Raw genomic sequence first — 13,723 nt, 5'->3', positions numbered from 1 at the left:
CAGTCTCTTCTTCAGTCTCCTTTTCCTGTCATGACTATCTCTTTATTCAACTGGAATCATGGCTCTGCTTTTGCTCCTGTCCTGTTTTAGAATAAAGAAACTGTCCTTGCAGATCTGTCTGAAAATCTGGCTAACAATGCAACACATTGCACAAAATATTTCCAAAAGTACGAAATTCGACCTCTTCAGAATTCCAGTATCTTTTGTTGAAAAAAGTATTTGACTGCCATTAAAAGATGCACATTCAATAAGATTGCATTTCCATCGAACTGACTACACAGTTTAGACCACTAGACTGTTGATGTTTTGCTTTTCTCATTCATCTTAGGTTGTTCAATAAAACATTATATTTCTGTTGAAGTTTTATTGGTTGCCAAGTGAGTTTGCACATTCAGGGTTTTACTTGGTGTGTTGCTCAGATACACACAAAAGAGACGGAGAGCAACAGTCTAAAAACACAGGAAAGATTGCTTTGTGTGAGGAAATTCAAGCAATGTGTGTCTCAGCTATGGGAGCAAAGTACATGCTATTCTCTAAAGTATTCTTACAAATGAAGTGATTGTGCAAAAAAAAAAAAAAATATGCCTCCAGTATCTCATTGCACAAGCAAATTGTTTCATTGCTAGTGGACTTTACGCCTTCAAACAAATTCACCACGGTTTAAAGCCAATAAGTTCATAAATGATGCAAATTGGTGACGCTCCGTCATTGAAGGTGGAATTTAGAAGGATAAGCTGATGCACATCCTCAGTGACACAGGAGAAAACGAAAGCTGCATTTTTCTGTAAAGTTGAGTCATTAAATGTTGGAGAGGTTATGTTGCAATTAAGTCATATTGCAGTAACTTACAGTATCTTCTACAAAAATGAATAATATATGAGACACCATTGCCTCTGATGTCAGCAGTACTGGTGTGGCCCTGCATACAGGAGACAAATGTAAAAAGAGACAGGAAGACATTAAAAGTTATTCTAAAGAGAAAATAAGCTGTGTTTACAGACAAGCACCTCAAACTGGTGGGGGGCCTCCTATGGGGCAAACAATGAACACCGTTGACAAAATGGTCCAGCTGGTGCTTCTGCCCGAGCAGGTGGTTGGAGTGGAGGGGGAAATCCGAATTGATTCCACAATTCGGATTGGACAAGTTTGCAACCGTGCTGTAATATTTTGTAGCATGTTCATTCCCAAACACAACTCATTTTCTTTTCATGTACCTTTCAAAAAGGATTTATTTCCACAGCGTTTTCGCAGGAGCAGCAACCGCCACCACAAGTGAGTCATGTCATAGTGTGGGTTGGTTTATTCTCCCTTGTGGGACGTTGACTCCCCAGCAACTTTCCGGCTCCGCACAAGGAAGCACGTCAGATAGCTTGCGTTGTCTCCTGATTCAGATGTTGTTGTTTTTTTTACTCCTCTTTTGGAATCTTGTCTCTGTGAAAGTCATTTCAACACACCATAAGTAGAGTTAAAGCTCTGGATTAGTGGGTAAACCTATTTTTTTTTAGCATGGGTTTACATATTTTAATCTTACTTAAATTGCATTTGACTTCTTCACACACTGTAAGAAAAGAACAATTTGAGATCCCTGTATCAATTTGGACTGTGTCATGAAGCTGCCCATTTTCAAACTCTAGCACTGTCCAGCCTGATTTAGTCCAGGTTATTCGGGCAATGACACAACTTTGTGAGTAGTGCTCCTACAGCCCAAGGGCAATTTTGAGTACAGTAAAAAAGAATAATACTACAGCGATGGTTATGTGATCATCCACTCCCTGGGCATTTGATTTCCGCAGCAGATGTGAGATCCCAGCTGTTATCACAGCATAATATGTATATTTGGAGAGAGAGGTCCCATTTGGGTGTTCTTTTGATGGTTAGGAATTTCTTTTATGTGAATCGGCCAGTGTTAACGTAAGCTACGATTTACACCCCCTCTCGCCATAATGCCTTCCGTGCCCCTGTTCCCCCACATCACTGCCCCGCCCTGTCCACAATAATTTGATACAATCTGCCAGGGGAAGAGAAAAGTAGGCTGAAAGCGCCAACTCCCACATGTCTACACAAGAGTATGATTGAAATCATTATCATCTGAGTTAAGAGGTGTAAAGGTCCAAAGGTGACCGCCATGTCTGCTAATAGTGTATAAATTTGTGGACATCATCATCTAGTGCGAATTTCACCAAGTAAGATCAGTTTCTGGAGTTCTGGACAATGTCTGTGGACAAGGGAATTATCTTATTTCTCACACAACTGTCATTGTTTTCATTTGTAATGCAACACAAGAAGCCGGCTTTAAAGATGATGCCTTCTCCAAAACCAAAAGAAAATGCATTTTCATTCATCATTATGTTGTTTATAATGCATTATTTGAGTGGGAATGTCTGCTTTGCCTCCCATTGCCTGCAGGCATATTTTAATTGTACTCAAAGACTAAGACTGGGCGAAAGGCCGAAGAATGTTTCAGTATTTTGATATCCAGTGTGAAAAGTCCACGAAGGCTTTATCAGGTTTATTCCACTAGAGCCGTGATGATGATGTGTGATGAAGAGACAAAATATTCAAAAGTGGCAAAATAAAAAGGACTACTATCGCCCGGGACCGTGTTGTAATGTGTATTGCTATAATCACGACAAAAATGTACATGGTATTAAAAAAAGAAGAGAACCTGGGATGGCCGGTGGTCCAATGACGGTGTTTACCATCTGGTCATTCTGGACTGCAAAATTCAGAGCTGAAATGTGAGGATGACTGCAGTTCAAGAAGTTTATTCAGGGAACTGGATTTGAATTTCATTTAAACCTGAGGAGCAGAATTCTTCACTTTGTCAAAGGTGTTTAAGGTGAGATGCCATGTTCATATAGGACACTTTCTTTTCACCCGACAGTGAGGAGCTTCACCAGGGGGACGTAGCGCATGGGAGGATCACGCTATTCCCCCCAGTTCCCCCTCCCCCCTGAGCAGGTGCCCCAACCGACCAGAGGAGGCGCTTGTGCAGCAACCAGGACACATACCCACATCTGACTTCCCACCCGCAGACACGGCCAGTTGTGTCCGTAGGGACACCCAACCAAGCCGGAGGTAACACGGGGATTCGAACTGGCGGTCCCCGTGTTGGCAGGCAACGGAATAGACCGCCATGCTACCCGGATGCCCCAATAGGACACTTTCTGACAAGTCAGTGGATTACACTTTGAGAAGTCTCCTTATCAAAATCCTCTCAAGTAACTTAGCCCCCCCCCCCCGCTTTGGCCAGTCCAGGTGGGGGTAGCATCAGTATTCGCGACAAGTCACAGTGTCTATGAGGAGATAACTAGGAAGCCGTCAGGCCTTGCTTCTTTAAGTCCCACACCTGACCCTAGACACATCTCTAGCATCATCTGGCAGAGGGGGGGAACATGGACACTCTCACAGGTCTCACCTGACCCCCACACCCTCCGCTGCCCAATTTTGTTGCAGGCTTTAAATTCTCCCCTCCCAAGTTCAGAGTCGATTTGTTATCAAATCAAGCGTCGAGCGTCTGATTCATTGCTATTCAGCACTCTGGCTGATTTATATGCAGAATGTAAAACAGATGCCTTATGCGATACATATTTATGGTGAGCCCTGCTCTCAGAAGATTTATTATGGGTTCTTTCATCGGGGTGTGCATGAGCTGCGCTATGATGACTTGTATTTCCTCTCAGCTGCCAATGCCAAGCTCATTAAAAAGAGGTGTGACTATTAATATACATTGTAATACTGACAGCCGCTAATTTATAACCCTACTACATGTTTGGGGTTTCTTCTTTTCCCTCCTTTCATTGTTGGGATGGGGGTGGGGGTCTCTTTGTGTCTATATTCGAATACCATATTGTATTATGTATAATAGATAGATGGATAGATAGATATGTAGATTTTTTTTTTGTTCTTTACTATGCAAATGCGGAGACCATTTCAATCTCATCCTGTATTGATTTATAAGGTTTAGTCATATGACTCCTATCTCACCGGGAATTGTGAAGACGACACTATTCCAAATGACACCACAGTTTAATACAAGCCAATCCTACCAAACACTGGGCACACAGGTAAAGACTGAACATCTAGGTATACGTTCCTCTATCAGTTTACCTGACCCTAATATTCAGAAGAAGAAAAAAAATCTGAGTTCAGCTATTTGTATAAAAACTTTAAACGTATCTCTCAAATCCATAATATTCTGGGTGGAAAGTATTTTGTTGAGTTTTCTTCGCTGTAAAGGTCAACAAAACACACGAGTTTAGATAGACCAAGGCGCCATTGGGATGGGTTACTACGGTTACAGGTATTTTTTACCTTTGGGATGAGCTCAGTGTACTCGGGACAACGCTCCAGTCAACAGCAACCAGCAGTGATCTATCAACAACTGTAGAAAATCAAACAAAAACTGTAAAAAAAAAACAAAAAAAAAAACAAAACAAATTATATGTTGCTTTGGTCTGTCTCTCTCGATAAGTGTATCCTCTCTCTCTCTCTCTCTCTCTCTCTCTCTCTCTCTCTCTCTCTCTCTCTTTCAATACGTCCTTCGCTCAACTACTACTCCCCTCAACGGAAGAATTTGAATTTCATTTATCTATAGTGGAAGGTGGAAGGGCGCAGCTGGGGGGGTTGTGACTCGTATCCCATCACATCACACAGCCATGCCTATGACAACCCATGGTTGTAATAACGCAGTTATAACCACAGAAGCGGCATTGAGCTGAAATTCACTGCTTTGCATATAGATCGTATAGATTGCGCTAAAATGTAAAGATAAGCACCGGGCTGGATGTGTCTGACTCGGATGTGTCCGAGTACACCAGGGTTCGGTGAAAATAAGTTGTTTTAGTGTTGTGTAGAGCTTTGATACAGTTACATGTGTTTATCCAGACAGATTCATACAAGGTTATGGGCCCTTTGAACACACACACACTTCATAATATTGATTTATTGCAAGTACAACACTTCTGAATATACATCATGAATGTGGGAAGCCAAGTAAACATACAGTAATAGCTTTCAACAGATTTTCACCAGGAGGTTGCAGTATATATCATTATCTATCTAGACTTCAGCATATCTTTGGAAAAGAAATAACGGCCAGTCAGGAGTTAGTCAGTTTGCTCTGGACTTGGGAGAAATATTAGGCTAACTGGGCAGAAATATGATGTGGTGGGGCAAAACAAATTCAACCAGTGATTTTAAACAACACTTGTGATTGTTCACAGATGTTGTTTAAAACCACAAATGTGAAAAACCTTCACGAATGACCCCTGCGATGATAAGGTGCTATACAAATACACTCGCCTTGCCTTGCCCAGTCTGACGCTGTTTAGATGAGGTTTTCACTGCGCAGTATTTTAAAAGAATGGCTTATTTTTATCACACTTACATCCAACCAAAATACTTCCAAATCACCCAGATAGCTAAAAATGTGTGTGTTTTTACTGGGAAGGGGTCTTATTTTCTATCTGTTGTTTTCGAGACATCCTAGCTGAAGTCTCGTGGCCATAAACTGTCAAATGGCAAATAATTTCCCAAGTCATCTCGTTTCCCAACACACACCTGGTAACACATCCCTGTCTTCACCAGATGATACCTGTAACATGCACGCTATGTGAATATGTGGGTTATTTTTTGAGGCTGGGAGCCTAAACGAGAAATTATACAACAGAATCAAACCATTTTGGTACAGATCATGGACAGACCCCCTTCGGCTGACTGACTGGCTCATGAAGTAAACTCCCCTCCCCTGCTAGCTAACCGAATTTGAAATACTCCAGTAGGACTCTCTGATATTTGGGCCATATTTGCTGTTATACATGTGGGCCACTTCAGGCTCACATCCATTTTGTCAGGGCCAGAAGAAGGCCATCAGTGCCGCATCATTGCCTGAGGTGGCCCACATCCGGATGCTATCTGGGCTTGTAATGATGAGTTTTGACTGTTAACAAGTCGGTAATTGTTCAATTCCACCTTCAAAATGAGGCATCGTTAAAAAGCCTTTATTTACAACCGCTAACAATGTAGATTTTTTTTTGGGGGGGGGGTTTCACCCTTTTTTCTCCCCAATTGCATTTGGCCAATTACCCCACTCTTCCGAGTCATCCCGGTCGCTGCTCCACCCCCACTGCTGATCCTGGGAGGGCTGCAGACTACCACATGCCTCCTCCAATACATATGGAGTCGCCAGCCGCTTCTTTTACTTAACAGTGAGGAGTTTCACCAGGGGGATGTAGTGCGTGGGAGGATCACGCTATTCCCCCCAGTTCCCCCTGCCCCCTGAACAGGCACCCTGGCTGACCAGAGGAGGCGCTAGTACAGCGACCAGGACACATACCCATATCTGGCTTCCCACCCGCAGACACAGCCAATTGTGTCTGTAGGGACGCCTGACCAAGCTGGAGGTAACACGGGAATTTGAACTGGTGATCCCCGTGTTGGTAGCTAATAATGTAGATTTAGGTTAAAAACAAGAACCCGGGGCCCTCACGACCTGCAGCAATAAAAGAGCTATGCATTGTCACAATTGGCCTTCTTCAGGGTGCAGCCATCACTGTTGAAATACTTTAATTAAACAATGACCTTCAATGCCTACACCTGGAACATGAAAAACTGAATTTACAAAGTGACAGCTGTTTACCACTCCCAGTAGGGGGCAGCATAACTAATGTCCACACAATTGGGAAAACAGAAGTCCATCAAATCTATGACGTGTACAACGTTTATGAAAGAAGTCTTATATCAATATTTTCACGAAGACAAGGAAAGATAATGTTCTGAAAATTGTAAATATAGAAGGTTACCGTCGACAGCAAAAGCTTTGATTTATCTCCACTTTTGAGGCTACGATGGTCACAAGAAGCCTCTACACTCAATAACTTGGGTTAAGAAGGTGCAATACTGAAATGGTTTGCCCTTACTTGACACTTGAATTAGTAATTCTTCTATTCACAACTGCATTTTCTTGGGCTGCAGAGCTTTTGTCATATTGATGAAAAGCTCCAGCAGCTTAGTGAAGATGAGCATTATACGGGGCGTCTGGGTAGCGTGGCGGTCTATTCCATTGCCTACCAACATGGGACTCACCGGTTTGAATCCCTGTGTTACCTCCAGCTTGATCGGGCGTCCCTACAAATACAATTGGCCATGTCTGCCGGTGGGAAGCTGGATGTGGGTATGTGTCCTGGTTGCTGCACTAGCACCTCCTCTGGTCAGTCGGAGCACCTGTTCCAAGGGAGGGGGAAATGGGGGGAATAGCCTGATCCCCCCACGTGCTACGTCCCCCTAGCGAAACTCCCAGCTGTCAGGTAAAAAGAAGCAGCTGGCGACTCCACATGTATCGGAGGAGGCTGCAGCCCACCCTGGATCGGCAGAGGGGGTAGGGCAGTGACCGGGACGGCTCGGAAGAGTGGGGTAATTGACTGGATACAAATGAGGAGAAAAAGGGGGGGATCCCCCCCCAAAAGATAATCATTATACCAGTTTCCAGTTGAAAGTATGACATTTTGGCCAGCTCTTCGCTACTGTAAATTCTTGTGAGCAGGGCGCTGCGAGAGAACATCATATCATAGTCTTCCTCCCAAAACACTGCAGGCCATTTTGGTAACTAGTCGTCCTTTTGTCGAGAAAGCAATATATATCTCAGAAGTCCAACGAACTGAAAAGTTCAGCATGACTTAGTTCTGGCTGTACAGGCAGATCAGTGGGTGTTTTTTTGGGTAAACATAAACACTGTTTTTCCAGAAACATGAAAACTCCAACACAACCAGCAGTTGTGTCAGAGGTTCCCTGCCTCACTTCTCGGTGAAAATGAATTTCCTTTATAGGGAAACTTGTTTCATGGTATCCTTCATGTCCACAGGATGTATAAAAGGTGAGCTCTAGCTGAATGCAGATCATGTCAACAAGTTGTATCCTTGTAAGATACTTTTTGATAACCTCCACACAGCAAATTTGCACCACCCAGGTAATATTTTTTTTTGCACCACCCAGGTACTATGCAGGCCTGTTTGCTGAGATATTGTGATGGAAAATTGTTGTGCACACATAATAATAATGGAAATGATGGTAGCATATTTGCTAAAAACGGGAATTATGTGTAACTTGTGCTGACAATGACAAAAATGATAGCACATCTATCTAGTACAAACACAGTAACATCTAGTACCCTAACTGCCTACCGTTGAATTCTCAAAGTTCCTCATGTCTTTATGCATACTCAATAATCCAACTAAGAAAATCAAAGAAAGTTGAATCAGTTAATCTGGATATCTGTGATAGGGAAGCTATCAGATATGCTTGATAGGGAGGAACGCTGGTTTGAACAGGGAGTCAAACAGGCCATCTATGTTAAGAGGGAACGACCATCCCTGAACCGGGGGGCTAAAGAGTACATCTGTCGCCATCTTACAATGCTGTGATTGCAACCATTTCCAAATCCTCTGTGAATAGTACACATTGCCGTTGAAACTCTAGTTAATGCTCATGGCAATTGCATATGGAACTGGTGGTTGGTTTGGGTCATTATGCCACTGTATTGTTGATAAGGGTAGGGATACCTGCAGCCAGTTGAGACTGAAGAGGTCACTTAGATGAGGGATGAGATGATCTCTCTCAATAAACGTTGTGTCCAGATGAACTGATTCATCTTTCTTTGATATTAGTCTTTCAGTTTCCAAGGTCTGCAGAAATGGCCTAATTTCACTAATTTGCATTGACCACTGTTTGCTAAATATGAATTTTGTGAAAAAAAAATACATCCAGCCATCCATTATCTAAACCTCTTACCCTGCACTTGTCAACCGCACTTGTCCAGTCCGAATGACATCCCGATGTTATCGCTGTAGATCCCGGTGAGGTGGATCAGCGAGTCAGTGTCTTGCTCATTCCTGGCATACAGCTTGATGTCATCCATATATAGGAGGTGGCTGATGGTAACTCCACTTCTAAACCTGTATCCATATCCATTCTTTGTGATGATCTGAATGAGGAGGTTCAGGTCTATGCAGAACAGCAGTGGGTATAGTGTATCATTTTGGCATATGCCACATTTGGTGGTTACCTGTGTGATTACCTTTGAGTTAGCCTCTAGTGTTGTTTTCCACTGCCACATTGAGTTCTTGATGAAGGCTATTAGTGTCCTTTATTTTTATATGTATGTATGTGTGTGTATATATATATATTCCAGCAACCAGGTTTGGGGCATTGAATCATAGGCTTTCTTGTTGTCAATCCAGGCTGTGCTCAGGTTGGTTTGTCTGGTCTTAGAGTATTGGTTGACTGTGCTATCAACCAATAGCTGATACTTTTACCCTCTGGTGTTGCTCCCAATTCCTTTCTGAGTGTCACTCATGTATTGACCCATGTGCCCATTCAGCTTAGCTGCTATGATGCCTGACAGTATCTTCCATGTTGTGGAGAGGCAGGTTATTGGCCAGTAGTTTGAAGATGTTGCACCTTGGTGGGGATCCTTCATAATCAGTATTGTTCTCCCCTGTGCTAGCCAGTCAGGGTGAGACCCTGATGTCAGAAGCTGGTTCATCTGTGTTGCCAGGCATCCATGAGTGCCGTTAGCTTCTTCAACCAGTAGGCATGAATCATATCAGGGCCTGGTGCAGCCCAGCTTTTCATATTTGAGACTCATTGTTGGATGTTGGCCACTATGATGTTAACTGGTTCTTGTTCTGGATATTGGACAGCTTGCTGTACCTTATTATTAAGTACAGCAAGTTGGCATATAAAATTATATATATATATATATATATATATATATATATATATATATATATATATATATACACTACCGTTCAAAAGTTTGGGATCACCCAAACAATTTCGTGTTTTCCATGAAAAGTCACACTTATTCACCACCATATGTTGTGAAATGAATAGAAAATAGAGTCAAGACATTGACAAGGTTAGAAATAATGATTTGTATTTGAAATAAGATTTTTTTTACATCAAACTTTGCTTTCGTCAAAGAATCCTCCATTTGCAGCAATTACAGCATTGCAGACCTTTGGCATTCTAGCTGTTAATTTGTTGAGGTAATCTGGAGAAATTGCACCCCACGCTTCCAGAAGCAGCTCCCACAAGTTGGATTGGTTGGATGGGCACTTCTTTGAGCAGATTGAGTTTCTGGAGCATCACATTTGTGGGGTCAATTAAACGCTCAAAATGGCCAGAAAAAGAGAACTTTCATCTGAAACTCGACAGTCTATTCTTGTTCTTAGAAATGAAGGCTATTCCATGCGAGAAATTGCTAAGAAATTGAAGATTTCCTACACCGGTGTGTACTACTCCCTTCAGAGGACAGCACAAACAGGCTCTAACAGGTACTATTTAATGAAGATGCCAGTTGGGGACCTGTGAGGCGTCTGTTTCTCAAACTAGAGACTCTAATGTACTTATCTTCTTGCTCAGTTGTGCAACGCGGCCTCCCACTTCTTTTTCTACTCTGGTTAGAGCCTGTTTGTGCTGTCCTCTGAAGGGAGTAGTACACACCGGTGTAGGAAATCTTCAATTTCTTAGCAATTTCTCGCATGGAATAGCCTTCATTTCTAAGAACAAGAATAGACTGTCGAGTTTCAGATGAAAGTTCTCTTTTTCTGGCCATTTTGAGCGTTTAATTGACCCCACAAATGTGATGCTCCAGAAACTCAATCTGCTCAAAGAAGTGCCCATCCAACCAATCCAACTTGTGGGAGCTGCTTCTGGAAGCGTGGGGTGCAATTTCTCCAGATTACCTCAACAAATTAACAGCTAGAATGCCAAAGGTCTGCAATGCTGTAATTGCTGCAAATAGAGGATTCTTTGACGAAAGCAAAGTTTGATGTAAAAAAAATCTTATTTCAAATACAAATCATTATTTCTAACCTTGTCAATGTCTTGACTCTATTTTCTATTCATTTCACAACATATGGTGGTGAATAAGTGTGACTCTTCATGGAAAACACAAAATTGTTTGGGTGATCCCGAACTTTTGAACGGTAGTGTATATATATATATATATATATATATATATATATATATAATATATAACTTTGTTAAAAGAAACACTCAACGGTAGGGAAAGTGCTCAACAAATCAGGAGCAATATAATCCAGTGAGTCAAGTAAATTCTTTATGAGACAGTACAAGCCTGTTTCATGCCATAAGCAATCATCAGCTGTCAATAAAGCTACACAGGAAGAACATAGCATTTCCTGCCCCGTCATGCACATCATGTGCACAACGCCCAATGGGGAAGGGAGCGGTGTGACATTCAAAAATTAAAAAATACGTGATCACTAATGGTCCAATGGGGGAGGAGGGGTGTTTGGTATTTGTCTATTGTCATGATTTATTTATAATTACAAAATAGGTGCTTATATCTATGTCTGCTACTGCTGGCCAATTCATTCCTGTTAATCAGTGTGCACATTTCTGGTTTGCAAATGCTAAAATATTTTCCAGTTAGACATAGGTTGCACATTTTGCTGCTGGTTGAATATGTTTTGTTCTTTGACAGGATTTTCCAGGTGGTTGAATAATGAATGTTTCTGTACGCCAATGACCAAATATAAGGGCTTAAAGATGTGACATTCTTTAAACGGTTGTCTCTAAAGTTACACTTGTGTGCATTAAATCTCTTTTTGAATGTTCGCTGTTAGACCGACGTATGTCTTTATTTTACCATTATCATCTCTCGTCACCGTAGCTTGGTAGATATCTCCCCTCGTCTGGCGTTTTCTTTCAAGGGGGCATGAGTCGTTCATACGGCAGTTGCAGTTGGGAAGGTGTCATTGATTTGTTGATGATTCTTGTGTTGTGGGACGATATTATTTGTTGAATGTTAGGCATGCAGCTGTAGCTAATTTTAATGGTGTTCCTATTGAACATCTTCCTCGGTTGATGGTCTGGGGTAAAGCACTTATCCAAAAGTTCAAAAAAACTGCTTACTGATGTTTGTGGCCACGGTGTCACTGTAGGGTGGATAGTACCAGGTGATGTTTGCTTTTCTGCTACGTCTGTTGATTTGCTGGCAGTCAGTATTTAATGGTGGCTTGTACTTGAGCTTCAAATTGTAGCCGTTCTTTTGTAATGCATCTTGGTATGGGGGTGTAGCTTTTATATATATATATATATATATATATATATATATATATATATATATATATATACACACACACACACACACACACATTCATTCATTCATTCATCATAAGCCGCTTTTGGTCGGGTCACGGTGGCAGCAAGATATATATATATATATGAAGTAAAATATATTGTTTTGTTAAGTTTCACAAAGTCATTCATTTGCAGATTGCTAGGAGCCTAATGGAGGGTGTATTTGCAACCATAAATCGGTATGCTCAACACAGACAAACACAGAGCCTGGGGTGTAGTGTTGCAAAAATTATAGACTAAATCAGGGATTAATTGTTATTTATCAATTCATAATTGAATTGAATAATAGAATAATCAGTTAAATTACACTGCAAATCATGTAATCAGTCCATTTTGTTATAAAGTAAAATGTGAACATTTTAGTTAGTAATTCAGTTTTATTACAGTGTTTTACATCATTTAACACATTACTAAATTAATGAAGCCCCTTCCAAAATGGTTTTTAATTTATCGTTTAAATGTTGCTTTGCATTCTTCCATTGACTAATGCATTTTCCTATTAGGCGACGCTGTAGTGTTGGATTTTTTTATTGGGCGGCATGTACCCATGTGCTGTTTGTGCTAATCATAACAGATAGCAATGCCAACAGGAGCATGTCGCTTGCAAGTTAAGTGGAGGCAGCAATGGTGTAAAATGTTGGGGACAATGGTGTTTCATATTTAGCATGGCCTCGCAGAGCAGATGGGGCACGGATCTGGTTGTGGGCCATTGCGGTCCTCCCAACCAGAAGAAGTGAAATGAATCCACTGGATGTGAAGTCCACTAGACTGTGCCAGATGTCGGACTTGGGTGACAATACTTTGACTGGTTGGTTAATAAGAAATGGTGCCAACTTAGTAGGGATTCCTTCATGGTCAGAGCCAAAATATTTGTCCTGGGCCCAATGAATACATCTGTCAGTACTGGATTGTCTCTTTCATCACAATCTCTCTCTCTCTCTCCCTCCCTACCTCTCTCTCTCTCTCTTTCTCTCTCTCTTTCTCTCCTGCTGCTAAAGAGTAGCACCTGTTAATGTGTTAAGATCGTATGTCTTCAGTCTGATTTTGTTTCCTATCACTTCCTACATTATCTTTACAGCTGTACGTAGAAAACCGGAGCGATCCGTTTCTTTCCATCTGTACATATATGTTCAGCACTGGAGAAAAGGCTGCTCCTCGCTCAAAGGAAGGCTGATCATTTATGATATAGCTAGACTTTGGAATGAACGCCTTTACGAAGCAAACACGATAATATTCGACAGCATCATCAACAAAGAAACACAACTTTTCATGAATTAAGCTGGTCCATAATAAGTTTGTTAAACCGTTTATCGTCGATGAAGAGGTCACTATCTTCACTGGCCAACACTGAAATTTGATTTCCCCAACTCTGTAAATGTATTATAGTTGTTGTTCTCTAATTTCCCCTGACTATTTGTTATGATATGTCTGTGCTTTCATAATGACAGAAGGCAGAACTTTGGAAAAAAAAAAAAGGAATACAGGCAGTTTTGATATTTTCCAGTGCACAGAGTTCATTATATTTGCCAACATTTGGTTGCAAGACATTGGTATC

The sequence above is a fragment of the Lampris incognitus genome, chromosome 6 (assembly GCF_029633865.1).
Source record: "Lampris incognitus isolate fLamInc1 chromosome 6, fLamInc1.hap2, whole genome shotgun sequence".
Classification (NCBI taxonomy): Eukaryota; Metazoa; Chordata; class Actinopteri; order Lampriformes; family Lampridae; genus Lampris; species Lampris incognitus.
Note: the sequence above shows the minus strand (reverse complement) of the source record.